A 23,017-nucleotide genomic window follows, 5' to 3' on the forward strand; every position below is an offset into this window, starting at 1 on the left:
TAATGGCGCACTTTACCACGCGGTGTTCGATTCGATTCGAACATGCCGAACAGCCTAATATCCGATCGAACATGAGTTCGATAGAACACTGTTCGCTCATCTCTAGTGAAAATTAAATTACAGAACTAGAGCCATGTTCACACTCACACAGTGCAACCAAAAACTCTAAGCAAGGAATTAAACTGCACAAGCCTCCTGTACCACAGCATGTGAGCAGAGGGTGGCGCAGTGACCCAAACAGGCAGAGACGTTACAATAATATAAATATTTTTTTGTAAATTAGAGAACTAAGCAGCACTCTTCGTATAGATAAATCAATAAAAGGAAAAAATGCAGCACTACAAAAATTCAGGGAAAAAGGTGAAAAGTAAAGGTTATTGATATAACCATTAGCAAACAAGCATGCGAGTACGAGGACCTTTCACCACTTCCACCAACTCCAACTCTTGGCATCCTTCAATAGCTGCTGCTCCATTGATTACAGCATCTTTTAAAAAAAAAATAATTATCACCATTTCTGAGCAATCATTACGGGTAGTTTCAACAGAGTTAGGCTCTCTACTGTCAGGTGAGTGATTCCTGTCTGCTCCAGCCCACCACTGCTCACTTGACAGTAGAGACTCCCAGAGCCCAATTGACCAACTAACTACATGGATTGCTCAGACATATCGGGCAACAAAAATCAGAAATGATCCGGCACTCATGGTCCAAAATCCATATGAATTAAAACTTCCCTTTTATTGTTGGTGATCGAACCTCGAAACGCGTAGGCAATCTTCTCCCCGACACCCCTGCAGCATGATTTTATTAGAAGTATGATTCTTCAACAATAATAGTGAAGTTTTAATGCATATGGATTTCAGACCATGAGTGCTGGATCATTTCTGTTTTTTTGTTGCCTGTACCATCTCAGCCGAGAGAGAGCTGCTCCGTGCACCTGCTTCCAGGTCCTGATTTGATGCATGTTGAATACCAGCAACATAGACAAGTGAGTGAACGTATCTCTTCTCTTCTTTGAACTTATTTATGCAGATTTATCTATGTATGCCAAAAGTGCTGTGTGCACCCCTCTTTTCAGACATGGCGGGGGCTACAGAAAAATTCAAATCTCATTGGAATCATTGAATTGGTACTTACTAAAGGACACATAGAGTGTGAGGTGGTGAAAGGTCCTCTATAAATTGGTGCAAATTATGCAAATGTATCATATGTTTTATATACTAGCACACTTTAAAATGCAAATTCAGTGAACAAAAGAGAAATCAAACCATATCAATTCTCAATACACTTGTAGACAGTTTTTGAAGGATGTTGACAGTGAGTTTGTTCCAAAAATCTTGGAGAACTAACCAAATATCTTCTGTGGATGAAGGTTTGGTCAAATCCTTCTGTCTATTCATGTAATCTCAGATGGACTCAATGATGTTGAGATCAGGACACTGTGGGGAACATATCATCTCTTACAGGACTCCTGGCTCTTCTTTCGCTAAAGATAGTTCTTAATAATGGTTCTATGTATGTTTGTGGTTGTACAGTCATTCTGAGATGGATTCCAGTGTCATTTGATATAAGGGATCTACTTCATAATGCTCGCAGTTTGTATTGTGAAATTTGTTGGCAGTTACTAAAGCCTTATGTGCATAGATTGGTATTATTCTGTGTAACCTTGGAATTGTATGGAGCCACATATTATATGAGGACATGTTGTACCTCTCTCTTTTAGTTCTGTTTGAAACCAGCAGAGAAAAAAAAAATTCTAGGCAAAATCAGTTCTGTAATTTAATTTCCAAATGGAACTGTAGAGACTCAGCATGCCACAGTTTCACTGTTTAGGCTCCATTCCACATAGCCTTGTGCATCAAGTCTTAAAGTGTACTTTTTTATTATAAGAAACTTTGTGTTATATTTTATTAACTAAATATGTTTCCTCTCAGTCTGATGTACTTTCTATATAGAAGTCTATAGAGAGAGAGAGAGGAAGAGGTGGATGAGGAGGCTGTTGAAAAGGATACACTCTGCAACACTGTGAGTTTCCTATTTGGATACTATAATTCATTGCAAATCTATACCTTACCGGTATACAGAGTCAGGAAATTAACTAGCAAGCTGTGGCCTCCTCCCAGTCTCCATAGACCTCTGTGTGAGGTGTCTTTTTTTAACGTAGATTGTGAGCCCATATATGTCTTTGGAGTATGGGAGGAAATCCACGCAAACTCGGGGGGGAACATACAAACTCCTTGGAGATGTTGTTCATGGCAGGATTTGAACCCAGGACTGCAAGGCTGCAGTGCTAACCACTGAGCCATAGTCTTGCCCCCTGGGTGAGGTTTTGTACAGATATGGAAGCTATAACTGATCCTGACTGAAGAGAAGTAACAGAAAAGCAGTCTAATAAGCGGAGAAATAAACATATTTCTTTCATAAGACATATGAGAAAGTATTTTTTTTTAATATATATATATATATATATATATATATATATATATATATATATATATATATATTCACCTGTATCATTCATTTACACAGTCCAGTGACATTGATGTGACCATCTGTCAAAATCCAGAATAACCACCTTTGGCAGAGCGGACTGCTGCGAGATGTGCAGGAAGAGAGGGGATGTTGTGATGATGTTCCCTGGGATGTTGAGCCATGCCAACTCCAGTGCCGTGGCCAGTTGTGCTAGGTTTCGCAGTTGAGCATCCATAGTGCGAACAACCCGATTGAGGTGGTCCTACAGATTCTCAATTGGGTTCAAGTCTGGGGAATTTGCTGGCCAAGGGAATACGGTAAACTCATCCTGGTGCACCTCGAACCATGCACGTACACTGCGAGCGTTATCTCCTGCTGGTAGATGCCATCATCCTGAGGAAAAACATTTTGCATGTAGGGGTGAAGATGGTCCGCAAGGATAGATGCATACTTGTGTTGATCCATCATGCCTTCCACAATGATGTGTGCACGCAGATGGCTGATGACACGTGCTTTCTGCGATTGGTTATCAAAAGTAGGCCACATGGTCACATTAATATGACTGGACTGTGTATAAAAAGTTGTTTTATAACTGGATGTACACTTTAAAATAATTTGTTTTTTTTTTTTAGATGATTTCCATAATGTCCAATCTCTTTCACTTCTATCTTTTACATCGATCTCCATCAGCTCTCTTATAATAGTTTTCATTTTAGAATTATTTTGTTCTTTGCTGTTTCTGAAAAAAAAAACAAAAAAAAACTATTTGACAAGTGTAACTTTTCTTCTTTAAAGAGTAATGTTTTGTCACTTTATTTCTATATTATTCCCTCATTTTCCTTTTTGACATTTAGTAAGATAAGGGATTGTCAGAGTCAGGAGATGGCAGAGCCCACGCTTCAGTTCGTAGGATGATTCATGATAATGCACCAATTCTAGATTTTCACTGAAACTACTAACCTTTTAGTGATGGCTAAAAAGGTCATTTAACAGGCATTCATGGGTATTAAAGGACATCATTTCATTATGTTACTTATTTTATTATTCTTCTTTCTTTCCCGGAGTCACATTCTAATTGCTCGCTTGGTTGCAGTCCTGATAAGTAAAGGCTGCTGTACATAGTATTTTCTTCCTCATCTAGTAAAGAGGGGATATCCGCCTCTAGTAAGGTAGGACAATAGCCTAAGTAAGCCTCAAGTAGCTGGTGCAGATGGAGCAATTTTGTCTGTCTTTTTGAATGATTATACCTGATTTGAAATGTAAAGTTATCATGAGTAATAGCATTTTTTTTATGTGACTTCTCCTGAATCGTGCACAGCTGCTTGACAACTGCTGCAATAGACTATTGGTATCGATCCTGTGATTTCTGCCAGTCTGAAGTATTATGAGAATATGCACAATGAAGTAGAATAAGAAAGTTCATGGTACCATTTTAATATGTTCTTTTAATGTAGGAAGAATGGTTATCACATAGTAAATGTAACCAATATATACATGGTAGTCAAAAAATCTAAACAAGGCTAGGGCTGTGATTTGATCACCCGGAGGCTAAAGGACAATCCCAACAATAAAGCAACCCATGCATAAAGTCAATATTTTGCTATGAAGAAAAGTCGCATGACCTGCTCAGAATTCTTACCATTGTGGCAAAGCTTTTTCACCAATGGAAGTGACACTGAAGTCACACATAAGTTGTGGTAATTAGAAATGGGTGACAATATTTGGGGTGCACAAGGGAAGAAGCACCATGTTTTTTTGGAGCACAGCTTCACTTTTGGCTGTCATGCCATTTTTGCAGAGCCACTGAATTGCCAGTAAAGTGGAATCCACAGACATGTGACTCCATTTTGGAAGCTAAAACCCTAAAGGGATTTTTCCAGGGTTCAAGTGAGCATTTTTAACCATTGAGTGTTGTATTAGGGCTCATTTGCACGGAGTAAACGCCAGCTTATTCTGAACGTAAAACACGTTCAGAATCAGCGGCGTATAAAGCAGTTCCATTCATTTCTATGTGGCGCGCTCGTATGCCGGCTCCCATAGAAATTAATGGAACTGCTTTATACGCCGCTGATTCTGAACGTGTCTTACGTTCAGAATAAGCTGGCGTTTACTCCGTGTGAATGAGCCTTTAAATTGTTTTCCAGAAATTAATGTGCAGCAATTTTTCCAGGAATACGTCATTTCATTGTACAATATGTTGTGTACAGCTTGTATCAGAGACGAAAACTTCAAAAGCTGTTGTGCCCAGTATACCCGCTCAGTGGCGTAACTACCGGGGTAGGAGTGGTAGCAGCTGCCACAGGCCCGGGACAGTAGGAGCCCATCAACAGACCCCCGAGTATAATGATCAGAGGCCCTGGAGAGGTAAGGGGACCAGTTACTTACCTCTCCGTGTTTCAGACAGGCTTCGGGCCTACTTGTGTGATGTCCCTGACCAAGTGGCCAACCCCTTTAAGGTATTTTTAGGCTGTGTTCCTAAGGGGTTAAACCTTTGATCAAGCCCAGTAATGTGTTAAAATGACAATGGGATGTCTTGTAAATTGTCTGTTCTTAGTCTCGGACACACATAGTACAGACTGCTTTTGATTCTGAGAATTGTGATTGATTCAGTTGCTGCAGATATGGACTTGTACACTGCAGTACAGTAGCACACACTCACTAACATACACAGGACAGATCGAAGTGAATTCTGAGAATTGTAGTTGATTTATGCAATTATTGCAGATGCGGATTTGTACAGTGCACTACAGTGGTACACACTCACTGACATACACCGCATGGATTGAATTGTATTCTGAGAATTGTGATTGATTGACACAATTACTTTAGATGCAACCTTGTATAGTGCAGTCCAGTAGCCCACACTCACTGACATACACAGTACAGATTGAACAGTATCCTGAGAATTGTGATTGGTTGATGCATCTTCTGCCGACAGACTTCAGTACATGGTACACATGGCACAGTCAGACACAACCCATGCCTGCAATGCACTGATGGCTGATCTCTGAGTTATGAATCAACATATACACTTATATTATATATTTTACTATATATATATATATATATATATATATATATATATATATATATATATAAAATGAGTTTTCCTGGTTCAGGATATTGGTGATCTATCATCTGGTGAATAGGACAGTGCTGTGATTTCTTGTACAACTGTTACTATGTAGATGCTGTGGCTCCATCAAACAGCTGATCAGTGGGGGTGCGTAGAGTTGGACCCCCCACTCATCTGATATGTTGTCCTATCTTGAGGATATGGCATCAACATCTTGAACCTCTTTAAACATTGTTAGTTAGTGTTTATAGCTGGCCACAATTCAGTGCAGTTCAACGTCACATTCCCTAGTATTGCCTGAAATTCTTAAACTATTAAGGGGACCTGCTTATAATGCTAATACAATGATGGAACATTATACTAGGAGAAAATTCTTTATATCATGCACAAAGATGTCTGTGATGCATGTACATAATCATTTTATACTTTGTTTAATGATATGTGTAACCACCGATCTACAATGCTTCTCATGCACACATGTACATCTCCTCCTGCTGTTTCTTTTACTCCTGTGAAAATAAGAGAGAATGGAAAATATAATTAAAAGCGCCAATCTCTTCCTGGCATTCTGAAATTTGCAATAACAAAAAGCTGTATATTTCTATAGAGTGTAAGTTTTACAATGAGAGCAATTGTCGGGATTAGAAAACCAGCCAGAACAAACAGAATCTACATGAGCTATATGAAGAGAACATAGAATATTTTATTTTCCAGTTTCCATCACAGAATACAGTAGATCCTTAATAAAGAGGGGCAAATTGGCTTGTACCAATCCAGGTTCAACCCAAATATTCCATATTATCTGTTTTTACAAAACCAATTAAATAGAGATTAATCTCAGGTGAACTGAAATGGCTGCTGCATTTACTCTGGGGGTCTCTTTACACCCCAGAGTATAATAGGTGGAGCCCCAGGGGAGGTGACAAAAATAAAAAAATACATTTATACTTACCTCTCCTACCTTTTGCGGGCATCCTCGTAGCTTCAAGCGCTCTCCTATGATGTCTTGCTTCCAGGATCACTGCTGTGGCCTGTAATTGGGCCTCATCTGCGATATGGGCATATTGAGTATCATGACATCATGACGCTTGGTGTCACCTTGTGACTGTTGGTTACCCAATCACAGGCCTTCGTGATAACCCCGGGCACATGAAGTCACAGTAGAGCACCAGATGTCAACGAGGAGGTGTAAACAGAGCTCTGGAAGCCACAAAGAGGCCCGATTTTTATTTTTCACATCTCGCTCGGGCCCCCACCTGAATGCTAGATATGAGTAGTTAACTTACTAGGTTTTGGTTTGTTTACAAAGATTCCTTAAAACCACAAAGATTCAGGGGTTATACCTTTAACGGGGTATTATCATTACAGATACTTATTCTTTAACAGGATAGGGGATAAATGTCAGATTTGTGGACGGCTAACAAAACTGCCACTCTATTTACTTCTATGGGACTTCATAGATTGCAGACCCAAATGCTTTATAGGAGAGAGCAGGGCACTGATCAGGCAAATGCACTATTGCTTCACTCACATGAAGGATGCAAGGGGAATTTTGGGTCCCCTTCTACTTATTGTTGGGGTCCAACGGTTGGACCCCCAGTGATATGACACTATAACTAGAGATGAGCGAACAGTGTTCTATCGAACACATGTTCGATCGGATATCAGGGTGTTCGCCATGTTCGAATCGAATCGAACACCACGTGGTAAAGTGCGCCAAAATTCGATTCCCCTCCCACCTTCCCTGGCGCCTTTTTTGCACCAATAACAGCGCAGGGGAGGTGGGACAGGAACTACGACACCGGGGGCATTGAAAAAAATTGGAAAAAGTCATTGGCTGCCGAAATCAGGTGACCTCCATTTTAGACGAATAGTGGATTTCAAATCCGGGTCATATGAGAATGTGAACTTTGTGACTATGAGACAGGGATAGCTGTACAGGCAGGGATAGCTAGGGATAACCTTTATTTAGGGGGGAATGTTATTAAAAATAACTTTTTGGGGCTCTATCGGGTGTGTAATTGTGATTTTTGTGAGATAAACTTTTTCCCATAGGGATGCATTGGCCAGCGCTGATTGGCCGAATTCCGTACTCTGGCCAATCAGTGCTGGCCAATGCATTCTATTAGCTTGATGAAGCAGAGCGTGCACAAGGGTTCAAGCGCACCCTCGGCTCTGATGTAGCAGAGCCGAGGCTGCACAAGGGTTCAAGCGCACCCTCGGCTCTGATGTAGGAGAGCCGAGGGTGCACTTGAACCCTTGTGCACCCTCAGCTCTGCTACATCAGAGCCGAGGGTGCGCTTGAACCCTTGTGCACACTCTGCTTCATCAAGCTAATAGAATGCATTGGCCAGCGCTGATTGGCCAATGTATTCTATTAGCCTGATGAAGTAGAGCTGAATGTGTGTGCTAAGCACACACATTCAGCTCTACTTCATCGGGCTAATAGAATGCATTGGCCAGCGCTGATTGGCCAGAGTACGGAACTCGACCAATCAGCGCTGGCTCTGCTGGAGGAGGCGGAGTCTAAGATCGCTCCACACCAGTCTCCATTCAGGTCCGACCTTAGACTCCGCCTCCTCCGGCAGAGCCAGCGCTGATTGGCCGAAGGCTGGCCAATGCATTCCTATGCGAATGCAGACTTAGCAGTGCTGAGTCAGTTTTGCTCAACTACACATCTGATGCACACTCGGCACTGCTACATCAGATGTAGCAATCTGATGTAGCAGAGCCGAGGGTGCACTAGAACCCCTGTGCAAACTCAGTTCACGCTAATAGAATGCATTGGCCAGCGCTGATTGGCCAATGCATTCTATTAGCCCGATGAAGTAGAGCTGAATGTGTGTGCTAAGCACACACATTCAGCACTGCTTCATCACGCCAATACAATGCATTAGCCAGTGCTGATTGGCCAGAGTACGGAATTCGGCCAATCAGCGCTGGCTCTGCTGGAGGAGGCGGAGTCTAAGGTCGGACCTGAATGGAGACTGGTGTGGAGCGATCTTAGACTCCGCCTCCTCCAGCAGAGCCAGCGCTGATTGGTCGAGTTCCGTACTCTGGCCAATCAGCGCTGGCCAATGCATTCTATTAGCCCGATGAAGTAGAGCTGAATGTGTGTGCTTAGCACACACATTCAGCTCTACTTCATCAGGCTAATAGAATACATTGGCCAATCAGCGCTGGCCAATGCATTCTATTAGCTTGATGAAGCAGAGTGTGCACAAGGGTTCAAGCGCACCCTCGGCTCTGATGTAGCAGAGCTGAGGGTGCACAAGGGTTCAAGTGCACCCTCGGCTCTCCTACATCAGAGCCGAGGGTGCGCTTGAACCCTTGTGCATCCTCAGCTCTGCTACATCAGAGCCGAGGGTGCGCTTGAACCCTTGTGCACACTCTGCTTCATCAAGCTAATAGAATGCATTGGCCAGCGCTGATTGGCCAGAGTACGGAATTCGGCCAATCAGCGCTGGCTCTGCTGGAGGAGGCGGAGTCTAAGATCGCTCCACACCAGTCTCCATTCAGGTCCGACCTTAGACTCCGCCTCCTCCAGCAGAGCCAGCGCTGATTGGCCGAATTCCGTACTCTGGCCAATCAGCACTGGCTAATGCATTGTATTGGCGTGATGAAGCAGTGCTGAATGTGTGTGCTTAGCACACACATTCAGCTCTACTTCATCGGGCTAATAGAATGCATTGGCCAATCAGCGCTGGCCAATGCATTCTATTAGCGTGAACTGAGTTTGCACAGGGGTTCTAGTGCACCCTCGGCTCTGCTACATCAGATTGCTACATCTGATGTAGCAGTGCCGAGTGTGCATCAGATGTGTAGTTGAGCAAAACTGACTCAGCACTGCTAAGTCTGCATTCGCATAGGAATGCATTGGCCAGCCTTCGGCCAATCAGCGCTGGCTCTGCCGGAGGAGGTGGAGTCTAAGGTCGGACCTGAATGGAGACTGGTGTGGAGCTATCTTAGACTCCGCCTCCTCCAGCAGAGCCAGCGCTGATTGGTCGAGTTCCGTACTCTGGCCAATCAGCACTGGCCAATGCATTTCTATGGGGAAAAGTTAGCTTGCGAAAATCGCAAACTGACAGGGATTTCCATGAAATAAAGTGACTTTTATGCCCCCAGACATGCTTCCCCTGCTGTCCCAGTGTCATTCCAGGGTGTTGGTATCATTTCCTGGGGTGTCATAGTGGACTTGGTGACCCTCCAGACACGAATTTGGGTTTCCCCCTTAACGAGTTTATGTTCCCCATAGACTATAATGGGGTTCGAAACCCATTCGAACACTCGAACAGTGAGCGGCTGTTCGAATCGAATTTCGAACCTCGAACATTTTAGTGTTCGCTCATCTCTAACTATAACCTATCCCATGGATAATGTATAAATGTTTGGAATTGTACGAATCCTTTAAGTAATGCTCAGTCTAAAGCTCACAATACTTTCAGCTACATTATGTGGACAAATGAATAAGGATACCTACACATGACACATACAGGAGCTTTTATAACATCCCATTCTAAATCCATTAATAGGATTCCCCCCCTCCCCCTTGCACGTAAAGTAACTCCCACACTTCTGAGAGGTCTTTATACAAGATTATGAAGTGCATCCGTCGGATTTTTTGCCTTCATCCAGAAGGCAATTGCTAGGGCAGATATAGATGTTATATGAGAGGGCCTGACTCATAAATCCATTCTAGTTTATACAAAAAGTGTTTGATGGGTTAAGGTCAGGGATCTGCGCAGGCCGGTCAAGTTCTTCTACACTAAACTCTCTACTATAGGCCTTGCTTTTGTACTGGAGTAAAAAAGCCCAAACTGTTCCCACAACGTTATAAGCATACAATTATCCTGCATATTTTTGTTTTGTTTTGAAGCATTAAGATTTCCTTTTACTAGAACTAAGGGGCTTCGGTCAACCCCTGAGAAACAACTCCATAGCATTATCCCTGCTCCATCAATGGAGTTCACCTGGCAGTACCAGATAGAAAAGTGTTAATCTGTCACAGCACCAAACTGTTTCTACTACTCCAGAATCCACTGTACACTGCTTCATCTGACTCGTGATATAAGTCTTGCATCTGCTCAGTCATGAATACCCTAGCACACAATTTTTGTGCTGATATTAATACTAGAGGAGGTTTGGAAATCTGCACTTATTGAATCTGCAGAGCATTGCCAACTTTTATACTCTATATGCCTCAGTATTCTGCCACCCTTCTCTTTAACGGGGGAACACAGGGTTTCTACCTGTTCCTAGGCAGTCTGCAAATCTTAGAAATTTTTTTGTAGTGAAATAGGATATTTTGGACCCCTTAAAGGGATTCTACCATTAAACTACCTTTTTTTCTAATTACCACGTCGGAATAGCCTTAAGAAAGGCTATTCGTCTCCTACCTTTAGACGTGGTCTCCGCCGCTCCGTTCCGTAGAAATACCGGTCTTAACTGGTATGCAAATGAGCTCTCCGAAGTAATGAGGGGGGGCCCCAGCGCTGAAACACCAATGAGCGCGTCCCCATTGCTGCTCAGAGATCTTTCCTCCTCCTTCTTCTGCAGCAACTCCGTCTCTTCTGGCTTCTCTTGCTCTTGTAGTTCTATACAGGAGCATAGAGAGGCCACCCCAAAATGGCCGCCGGCCAGCACCTGTATTGAACTGCAAGAGCGACTACCCCAAAATGGCCACCGGCCGGCTCCTGTATTGAACTGCAAGAGTGGCTACCCAAAAATGGCCGCCGGCCAGTGGCCATTTTTGGGTAGCCGCTCTTGCAGTTCAATACAGGAGCTGGCCGGCAGCCATTTTGGGGTGGCCTCTCTATATCTCATATATATAATGAGATTTCCTGGTTCAGGATATTGGTGATCTATCATCTGGTGAATTGGACTGCTGTAATTTCTTGTACAACAGTTACTATATATATACTGTGGCTCCATCAAACAGCTGATCAGTGGGGTTGCCTAGAGTTACAGGAGCTGGCCGGCGGCCATTTTAGGGTGGCCTCTCTATGCTCCTGTATAGAACTACAAGAGCAAGAGAAGCCAGAAGAGGCAGAGTTGCTGCAGAAGAAGGAGGCGGCGCAGGAAAGAGCTCTCGGCCAGCAATGGTGATGCGCTCATCGGCCTTTCAGCGCTGGGGCCCGCCCTCATTGCTGCGGAGAGCTCATTTGCATACCGGTTAAAACCGGTATTTCTACGGAACGGCGCGGCGGAGACCACGTCTAAAGGTAGGAGACGAATAGCCTTTCTTAAGGCTATTCCGACGTGGTTATTAGTAAAAAAAAAGTAGTTTAATACATTGTGTCCCGAATGACATTCCTTTCATATAGAAAGCCATTCTACCCAAATAGCTTCATAAATGTATTTATATCTCTTTATATCTATAATTTCGGTTGGTACTAAGGTTTAATCACCCTTTCATTTTTTCGGATATTATAAGGCTTCCAACTCATAGAAATTATCCAAATTTTCAACAGTTACAAATGCCACTTTTCAAGGACCCTATTCAGCTTTAAAGGAGCTTTGAAAGACTTGCAGTAGACTGCAATAGAAACCCTCATAAATCACCTTATTCTCAAAACTGTACCCCGAAATAATTCAAAACAGCATTTGGCAAGTTTCTTATCCCTTTCAACATTTTACAGGAATTAATTTAAAATGTAGGTGAAATTTACTAATTTAAATGTCACTAATACATCCCAGTAATCTACACATTCACAAGGGGTGAAATAAGAAAATGCATTCCACAATCTGTTATGCAATCTCTCCTGAGCACGAAAATATCCCATATGTGGATGTAAAGTAATATATGGTCACACAGCAAGATGCAGAATTTAAGAAGCACTGTTGGGATTTTGAAGAGCAGATTTTACTGGAATCGTTTTCAGGTGCCATGTTGCATTTGCAAAACCTTTGAGGTACCAGAACAGTATAAACACCCATGAAGTGACCCCATTTTGGAAACTAGACCCCTAAAAGAATTTATAAAGGGGTATAGTGAGTCTATAGGTGTTTCACATATATTTTTTTTTTTTTTACAAATGGGACATAAAAATTAAAAATTACTTTTTTTCCAATAAAACGTTGGTCTAGCCCCAAATTTTTCATTTTCACAAGGGGATAAAATGTACCTGGCATTTTGCTATGCAATTTGTCCCAAATATGACAGAGTTTTCAGGTATCATGTCCCATTTGCAGAGGCCCTAAGTGTCAAAACAATAGAAACCCCCTAAAATGTGACCCCATTTTGCAAACTAGACCCTTGAAGGAATTTATCAAGGGATATAGTGAGTACTTTGTATAGTGAGTACTTTGTACCGTTTTAGAATTGGGCTGTGAAAATGGAAAATAGCATTTTTTTTTCTCTAACCCCAATTTTTTTTCATTTCTACAATGGCTTAAAGGAGAAAATGGGACTAAACAATTTTTTAAGGGCAGTTTTTTGGTCAGAATTTTGAGGACGTATCTGCCTCAAAATCCTGACTAAAAAGACAGCTCCCATTGAAATCAATTGGAACCGGTCAGGTGTTTTTTCTAGGAGCCTTAACGAACCGGAAGAAGAAAGATGCTCATTCTTCAGGCCGATTCGCCTCGCTACATGTTCTTGCAGTGTTACCTCTTCTGAGGGGTTACACAACTTGTGCCCTAGGTAGACGTCTCTGATTTTTGCGCACTGTCACACAAGCTGCACTCCTCTGGAACTGAGGTTGCTAAAGAGTGGGATGCTGGTGTAAAAGTTATCCACATACAGGCCATAACCAAGGTTCAGCATTGGCGGGCATTCCCAGGGCTCCATTCTGGTGCCCCTTCCTTCATAAACCCTAAGCTTGTGGGTGTACCCTGAGCTGCTCTCGCACAATTCGTACATTTTAATACCATACCTTGTCCTCTTACTGGGCAGATATTGGCAGAATTTAAGCCTCCCTTTCAAACTGGTCAGGGACTCATCTAGGATGTATAATGCAGCAGATTTCGTGTGAAGTGTTCAATGAATCTGCTGCTGAAGGAGGCTGAAGTGTGGTGATAGTGATGGAGTGAATTATGACACTAGAGCCTAAACATCAGTGGGCATCCATTCAAGGGTCGTTCCTGCATTACCATCAGGGCCCTTCCAAACACCAACAGACCGGCCCAGAGTAGAGAGGTCTCCTCTCCAGCTGTAAGCGCAGTGGGGGAATTTTTACCACCAACATTGTTGTCCAGCCTAAAAGCTGAGCTGATAAGAGTGCTTGGCCTATCTGGTGGCACAGCATCTGTCAATACTACTCATCCTGCTGTTCCCTCCACCTGGGCTGCAGCATAACTATCTATCTATCTATCTATCTATCTATCTATCTATCTATCTCCTATCTATCTATCTATCTATCTATCTATCTATCTATCTCCTATCTATCTATCTATCTATCTATCTATCTATCTATCTATCTATCTATCTAGCCATCTATCATCTATCTCTTTCTCTATCTTCTATCTATCTATCTCCTGTCTGTCTATCTATCTATCTATCTATCTATCTATCTATCTATCTATCTAGCCATCTATCATCTATCTCTTTCTCTATCTTCTATCTATCTATCTCCTATCTGTCTATCTATCTATCTATCTATCTATCTATCTATCTATCTATCTATCTCCTATCTATCTATCTAGCCATCTATCATCTATCAATCTATTTATCTATCTATCTATCTATCTATCTATCTATCTATCTATCTATCTATCTATCTATCTAGCCATCTATCATCTATCTATCTCTTTCTCTATCTTCTATCTATCTATCTCCTATCTGTCTATCTATCTATCTATCTATCTATCTATCTATCTATCTACTAACTAACCACTATTTAGATTATCAGATTAGAAAAAAAAAAAAAAAAAGCACAGCGCCGATCAGTAATTTGGGTTGGCGACAGCAGATATTGGTGCAGAGGTGCAAAAAAAAAATAAAAAATTGAAAATAGCTAATTGAAAAGTGTCTGGTGCTGATTCGTGCTTATTACCTAATCTTCAGCCAGCAGATGGGGAGACTGAGAGGTCAAAAAATATATGGGAAGAGCAGGCACAGTTATGGAGGAAGGCACAGCAGAGAGGTACAGGTAGAGCACAGCTCACAGGGCAGCATGGTGACAGTCCTGCTCGCTGTCCCAATGGGAGTGAGGTAGGCAGGGAAGTGACCGTTAATGCAGTTGGTCAGTCTGAACTAAAACGTCAGTTGCTGGTTGATTTATTATACTCCGCTGGAGGCAGTCTGACCAATCTCTTCCCCTCCATGAGTCTTGCATATAAATATATGAAAGGTCAATATGTAGATCTTGCTCATGATCTTTGTGTACCAAGGACTGTAACTATAATATTGAGGTATCCACTATATTTACAGGGCAGAAGGTTTCTACACTAATATAGAAGGGGGTTCTTTACTGTAAGAGCTGTCAGACTGCAGAACTCTCTGCTAGAGGACATGGTTAATTCACTAAAAGAGTTAAAATGGTCCTGGAGGCCTTTATTAAGTGTAATAATTTTACAAGTTATAGTCACTAAATTACTGGCCAATGGGAGTTCCCTATCCTGGGATTTTATTCTATTTGCCATATTGGGAGACGGAAGGGAAATATTCTGTAAAGTGAGAATCAGAGGCTTTTTGTCTCATGGGGTTCTTTTATTCCTATTGGTCACCCCGGCAGGATGATAGCCTTCAGCTGGATGGTCTTGTGTCTTTTTTTTTCCAGCCGTATAAACTATGTCACTGTTATATACCTTTTAAGCATCAAATCCCACAAAGTGTTCCGATGTGCTCTTCTTAATAGCTGTGAACTTTTACCATATTTTTTCTTTTGTTATTCTGACATTTAAATGGTTATCTCAGGAATATGACTGTAAAATATGCCAGAAAAGCACTTACAAGTGAAAGGTCTGTCTACTTCCCGGCACATAGTGTACTGACCTCTATACATTGTACTGATTGATAGTCTTATGCCGCCTTCTTTAGCTACAGGAAAAAATGGTGTGGAAAACATGTTTCATTGAAGCATAATTAAGGAGATTGCTGACAGAGCATTAAATATATAATTGTTGCCTCAGAAATCAGAGGTGCCCAAATAACAGCGTGTTCTAGGTTTTTTTTTTTCCAATTATACTATTTCAATGTATTAATGTTTTTTTCTGTGTTTCTATATTTCTATATGGTTGTAAGTGCTGTGCCACAAATCTAAAATTATTATTATTTTTTTTTTCTTTTAGAAATAATAATGGTTTGGGGGGATTTATTTTGGTTTTTAAATATTTTTTTTTCTTAACATGTTGCATTGTATCTGTAAAACATTTAACAATTATACCACCTTCTGGTTACCGCAACATAATAAGGTTTTAAAAAATCTCATTGACATAAAATGACAGCGAGTCAAGTGTTTACCCTGCAATTTACAATCACATGGATTTTTTTTTTTTTTCCATAGGACACCATTAAGACTTTGTAGGCAGTGGTAGAAAGAGTATCATGGGCCTCAGACTTATCAGAAAGCCTGGGTGTCATCCATTCACACCAAGGTCACTTTGATAACATAATGGCCTGTAGACTCTACACATAGTATAATGGCACATAGCAGACTCTGCATGTAGTATAATGTCCCATACTGGCCCCTCTACACAGTATAATGTCCCACAATCATCGCTCCTCACAGTGTAATGTGCCATAATAACACATACATAGGGAAGACCAAAGCAATTCTCATTGCGTATTTTCCAAAGGTTTCAGGTTGGCCCCAAAACTGATTTTTTTTGGGGGGGGGTTCACCACACATGAATAATTATTGCACTCTGGGTCTCTTCAGACCTCAGAGTACACGACAAGCAAAAAGGTAACAATGTTTTGAACTTTTGACTTTCAAGTTCCATATCTCACCATCCACTACAGCTTTGAGTGAGACTACCATCATTTTATAGACAATTAGGTTGGTCCCTAGACCTCAACACAATTGAACACTTGTGGGTAGAGTTGAATAAAAAGGCTGTATTCATACCCAAGTGAGTCGAACAGTATGTACCAACACTGTAAACGTGTAAAAGAGACCTGGGATCAGATTTTGGTCAAGATGTTACTAGAGCACACCCACAAGGGTTCAGGCAGTGTTGATAGCCAAAGGTGGATTTACAAGATGCTTATAAAGTAATAAAAATGTAAATTTTAAGGACCAAACAGTAACAATGCATTTACATGACAAGAATCTACATAACTAATCATATTCTTTCTTTTCCCCATGCTCAATGTGGTACACACAAGGACACAGGACAGAGGTTGAGACAACTTTAATCCATTTCAACTGGCTGCAAGTGCGATTTAGTTATCGCCACCACCTGTTAGGTGCCTCAGATAAGTAACAGGTGCTGTTAATTACACAAATTAGAGAAGCATCACATGATTTTTCAAACAGTGCCAATACTTTTGTCCACCCCTTTTTTTATGTTTGGTGTGGAATTATATCCAATTTGGCTATTTGACAATTCTTATTGTGGTTTTCCTTTGAAGACAAATTAAATGAAGATGATAATACCAAAGAATTTGTGATTGAAATAACTTTCTGGAAGAAAATGAGTATTATCTGACAGAATTGCAGGGGTGCCAATACTTTTGGCCAAACTTTATATATATATATATAGTAAACTTAGGATGGCAGCCAATTGGATTCACCTATTTTCCTTCTTTCTCAAACTGACGTCAGCAATCTCAGTAGTAGCCTTGGCTTAATACATATTCTTATTTCTAGTAAAATTTACAGAATAATTTATAACAACATCCATAGTAACAGTATTTGGCTTTCATTTTATTGTTCTTATGTTCTGTCATCATCTTTTTGTATTCCACAATTTCTTCCTGTAACTGTGTATCGTATCTAAACTAGCTACACTTATCCCAGTTATTTCTCCTGTGATGAGACCAGGTTTTGCTATTGACAACAGAGCGACTATTTTCGTTATTGTCATCTCTAGAACATCTTGATTGAAAAGCAGAAAATAGTTTAACTTCTTATGAAATCTTTGGGGAAGAGTTTTTAAATCATTAAATCGCTGTCATTTTTCTTGCTCGGCATCAATTATTTTACTCTGGTTTCACTACTCCACTCTGTATAATGAGTCCCTAGAGCATATTTCATTGCAGGAGAATGAACCCATTCTTCACTTGCGGTCAGTGGGATGTTGTTAATTTGAAATCACTTAAACTATTATATCTGTCAAGCGTGGTTATTTTATTTTCAATTCACATCAGGGCTTAGCATGCGTGTATCTTACATGCTCAGATTGGCAGATTAATTTACAGCAAATCCGATGCAAGGTCTGAATCAAAAACCCTATCACACAAGTTCTCATGGAAGAGAAAACAGTCACCAGTATTTAAACATGGATTACCATATTGCTTCATGCTAGGTCTCAATTCACTGAATGAAAAATATTATTATTATTATTATTATTATTATTATTATTATTATTATTATTACCCCACAATTTGTGTATTCTAATCAAGAATATTAATCTCACTCACAAAAATAATTTGGGTACCAAGGTCCAAAAAGTAAATGTCATTTATAGGTAGATATGAGGTAGAGATATGAGGTATGAGGTTTATAGGTAGATATGAGAACAATTACAGGGGATTCTTCAACCCATTAAAAATACCAGTATGTATACAGTAACTGCATATTGCCACATATTCACCTGCCAGTAGTTCTACAGCTCCCTGGCAGTTTGACTTCCTAGATGGCAATGTTAAAATGTTAATCTTTCGCCTCCGTGGTGATCCCACATCATTGCTGCAGTCAGTGGTTGCCCTCCATGGTCATGTCCATTGCAGAATTATATTATTGTAATGTAGCAAAGAAGAAATAGTGGGAGTGGTTAAAGGGGTTGTACAGCCAACTACATAAAAAAAAAAATGTTTAGAGTGCTATAACATAGTTTACCTTACCCATTCCCTGCCAATCCAGCTCTGACGCTTGGTTCACATCTGCGCTTACCACTCCGTATGGTGATTCCGTTCCCCTCTCTACATAAAAGTGCTACAATCAGTGTTTTTTCTCCGCATTTTTCGCCCTTTTCGAGCGGAAACTGAACGAAAACCATGCAGACCCCATTATAGTCTACAGGTTTCCTAAGGTGACTGCTTTTTTTTTTTTTTTTTTTTTTTTACATATATATGGGGATACAGCACCAGAGGGAAGGGAAGGGGGGCAAAGAAAGGGCATAACCTGGAACAATAGAGTGAGGGAGAAGAGCTGCCAAAAAGGGGGCAGCAGGAATAAAGAAAGGGGAAGGAAGGGGATATGGGGGAAGTAACAAAATACTCTGTCACAGCAGTGTCAAGATGCAATCATGAGTACATTCATGAGTAAAACCGGTAAGTATTAAATGAACCAATAAGAAAAAACATTAAAGAAAGAGAAGGCTACAAGCGAAAGGACAAAGTTAGGGAGACACAGAAGGGAAGAAAGAGTGGAAATCGGTGGAATAGTAGAAGTGGTGCCACGTCGGTTGATGTATCCTATCATCTTGGTTGAGCTCAGCCATCATAATTTCCATAGAATGTATGCTAAGGATCTCTTTAAGCCAAGATAGGAGTGTGGGGGGTGTCGGGGACTTCCATAATCTAAGGATGACTGTCCTTGGTGTAACTAACATGAACCCTATAAGTCCACGGGTAGGTTTCCTGAATTCATGGGGGAAGATGGAGAGGAGCAATGAAACGGGATCATCTGGCAGATCGACCCCCGTAACTTGTAGGATAACTTGGCAAACCGCGGACCAGAAGGGGCGAAGAAAGGGGCACCCCCACCAGACGTGAGCCATCGTTTCGCATTCAGTGTGACACCTCCAACACCTATCAGAATTGGAAGGATAAATCTCATGGAGGACAGCCGGAACCCTGTACCACCTAGAGAGTATTTTATAGTTGGTCTCTTGTGACTTACATGACATGGAGAACTTGTGGCACGCCCAGAAGGCAGAAGTCTGGGTTGCTCGAGATCGGGGTCAGAGGACCATCATTTGTGAAGAGCTTTCGCATCGCACCATAAAGGCGGCACACCCCCAGTGTCTGCCTAGCAACAAAGGGTAGCGGGAGAGTTTGACTGTCAGACCAATGCCTCTTATGGAGCCATGGTAGAGGAGTGAGAGGTAGGGGGCACAGTGACCCCTCAAAAGCAACCCAAAGTTTTGAACGACCAGAATGATGCCAGTCGAGAATGCACGTGGCAACTGGTAAATGCTTTTTTATGCGGATTAGCTTTACGTTCGGAGATGTAAATGAAGCCTTACACTTCCTTGGTCTTCTGCTCCAGTGTGACATGTCAACTTAGACATGTGACCACTACAGCCAATCACTGGTACCTAGGATGCATTGGATCAAGTGCAGTGGGGATCAATAAAATAAGTATTAGTATTTTTAAAGCGTTCTACGTGGTTTTAATCTGGCAAATCCATTCAAGGTTGAAGCCTCACATTGCAGATCCACATCTCTTTGTTGGAGATTTTGGTGCGTTTTTTCAGCCAAAGCCAAGAGTGACTCCAATAGGAATGAGAAATATATAGGAAGCTCTTATACTTGCATCTTCTGTGCAATCCGTTCCTGTCTTTGCTCAAAAAAACACAACAAAAGCTGAAGACCAATATTAAAAGGGATATCAATCTGGGGACTGGGAATGGGAGGGGAACCATGCTGAGGACCACTATTTAAAGGCCTATCATGCTGGACATAAGGAATGAGTGGGGAATCCATTCTGAGTCAGGAATGAGAGGACAGCCATGCGGGGGACTAAGAATGGGGCTGTCTTGAACTGGTAAATGTGAACTTCACCAGGGAAGTAAGAAAGGTTATGTGTGTAGGTTGTAGTGACTTGTGTCAACCCAAAGAGAATTCACTGTACCATTATTCTAAGGGGGGGGGGGCATGAAAGGTAACGGAACAGTACAGGTTTGCATTGAGGTTCAGAAAATTTATATTATGATTTTTGGTATCATACATTTCATTTTCTTCAATGGATTTTGTGTATTGTATGTAACCCCCAAATGTAAAGCACCATGGAATTAATGGTGCTATATAAATAAACAATAATAATAAAAATAATAATAATGGAAGCCTACCACCTCTCCAAGCATACTCAGCTTCTTCCACCATGTTATAGAGCACACTACAGTGATAAATAACACACCTTTGGGTTTTCTATTTTTGTAGATTTGAAGAAAAATAACTTTGAAGTGTTATGGAAATTAGGCAGCCAGTACCGTGCAGGTCCCTTGCCCCTCAAGTAGGGTGGGTAATGTCATAGATGGGAAGGTCAGCTGTCACTGCCCAGATTGGCAAAGGTCTAAGTTGTAAGAGCAGTGCTCAAAGCACCTAAAGGCTGACCCCCAGTGCACCAAATGCCTCATTTTCATAAGACTGCAAAGTTGTTTTTCTCCAAATCTACAAAAGTGACATAGATAAAAAAAAAAAAAAGTATGATGTTTATCACAGAAATGTGCTCTATAAGACGGTGGTGACCGTTAAATATCCTTCGAGGAGGCAGTATACTTTCTTTAAGCCATTTTACACAGGCTGATAAGTGGTGAATAGATTGCTTGTTCCTGATCATTGCCTGGTTTAAACATGTCGCTGATCAATCAGAACCGAGCACACTGTTTGTTGACCGATGACATTGTTTTTGTTCGCAAAAGTAGTTTATTGGTTTGCAGAATATTTCCCTTTACTACCGTGTTTCCCTGAAAATAAGACAGTGACTTATATTAAGTTGTCGCCCTAAATATAGGACCTGTCTTATTTTCGGGGGACGTCTTATTACAACCGGCAGTCATGCCGGCACTTCCTTAGTGGAGCGTCAGCATGACTGCCGGTTGTAGGTAGTGTAGGGGAGGGGAGGGTGGAGAAGATATCATACTTACCTTTCCCATCTTCCTAGCAGCACTGGTGCTGCTGTTCGTCCCGGCAGTGGTGGGCGGGGCTTAGCCTTGTTTCAGGGGGAGGGCTTAGCGGAGCTTTCATGGGTGGGGCTTGGCAATCCCCACTTTACTGACACAGCAGCCATGCTCTGTGCTCCGTGTGCACAGGAAAGCCGGCTGCTGTCTCTTCTGTATGTCGGCTGCTGCCTCTGGGGTGAGCTGGGAGAGCTCATCCTACAGCAGCAGGGACAAGAAAGACAGCAGCCGGCTTTGCTGTGCACACGGAGCACAAAGCACGGCTGCTGTGTCAGTGAAGTGGGGATCACCAAGCCCTGCCCACGAAAGCCCTGCCCATGAAGCCCCGCTAAGCCCTGCCCACCACTGCCGGGCATGCCTTATTTTCGGGGGGTGCCTTATATTAGGCAATGCAACAGAACCCCCCCCCCCCCCCCCCGCATGCCTTACTTTCGGGGGTGTCCTACTTTCGGGGAAACACGGTAGCAAACTGTTAGGAGTTAAAAAACCTTAACACTGATCTGTTCTCACACTCGCCATCATTGCTACATTTACATGTAGTAAATGGACACAGATTGACATGGTGCTATGGTCAATCTGCCTGTGCAAAAGGATTATTACTTACTGTCTCTTATTATAGCACTCAGATATTTTATTATAACTATCACTTCCATTACTGTAGATATACTGTATCCCATTAATTTATCAATCATCTTTTAAGCTTAATTTCTTTTAGCGGAATTGGACAAACTTACCTACTTATTATTGATATTCACACCATTAAACTAGAAAAGCTTACATTACTATATAAATTTCCATCATTTTGGTGAAGGCTCTATGATTACTACGAATGGATCCTATCTAAGACTGGCAGCGTAATCTGAACTATTCCTCAGCAGGTGTAAATCAATCATTATCCCGATCATCAGAATGATTGCATTTTATAGAGTACGGCAGAGCTCCTTTATTAATATGTACCAATGAGCTACCTCTCATTTAGCCGGGCGAAAAATGTAAATTGTTCTCTCCCTGTTATAGTATCTGAAAGTCTCTGAAGTGGAAGTAAAACTCCGCTCACAGCACATTTATGAGCTGGAGCTGAAGGATATTTTAGAAAGACAAAAGTATCCAACCCCTGTAACGCGCAGTATCTATAGATTTCTATAAGCCATGTGGTTAAAAATGGAGCTTTTTCACAGCCCATATAGTTAATAGGACTGAATATCAATGTACTTTTTCTTAAAAGTCTTGCAAAGTTGCAAACTTTTCCACTTATAGCCATGACAAGAACCATATCTCAAAAAATAAGTTTGACTCAAAAAGTGATTTGCAAATTTATTCTATATTCACATCTACTAGCCCATGCATATTACAGCCATGTATTGTATAATGGGAAAGGGACTAACACATCCCCTTCCATAAATATTTGGTAGCCTATATTACCATATTCAACAATGGTATACCAACCACCGTGAAACTTTTATTTCACTGATACAGTATACCTTAGAAACTATGTAAGATACGTCTGAATGTAAGTCT

This window comes from Leptodactylus fuscus, chromosome 3 (assembly GCF_031893055.1).
Source record: "Leptodactylus fuscus isolate aLepFus1 chromosome 3, aLepFus1.hap2, whole genome shotgun sequence".
NCBI lineage: Eukaryota > Metazoa > Chordata > Amphibia > Anura > Leptodactylidae > Leptodactylus > Leptodactylus fuscus.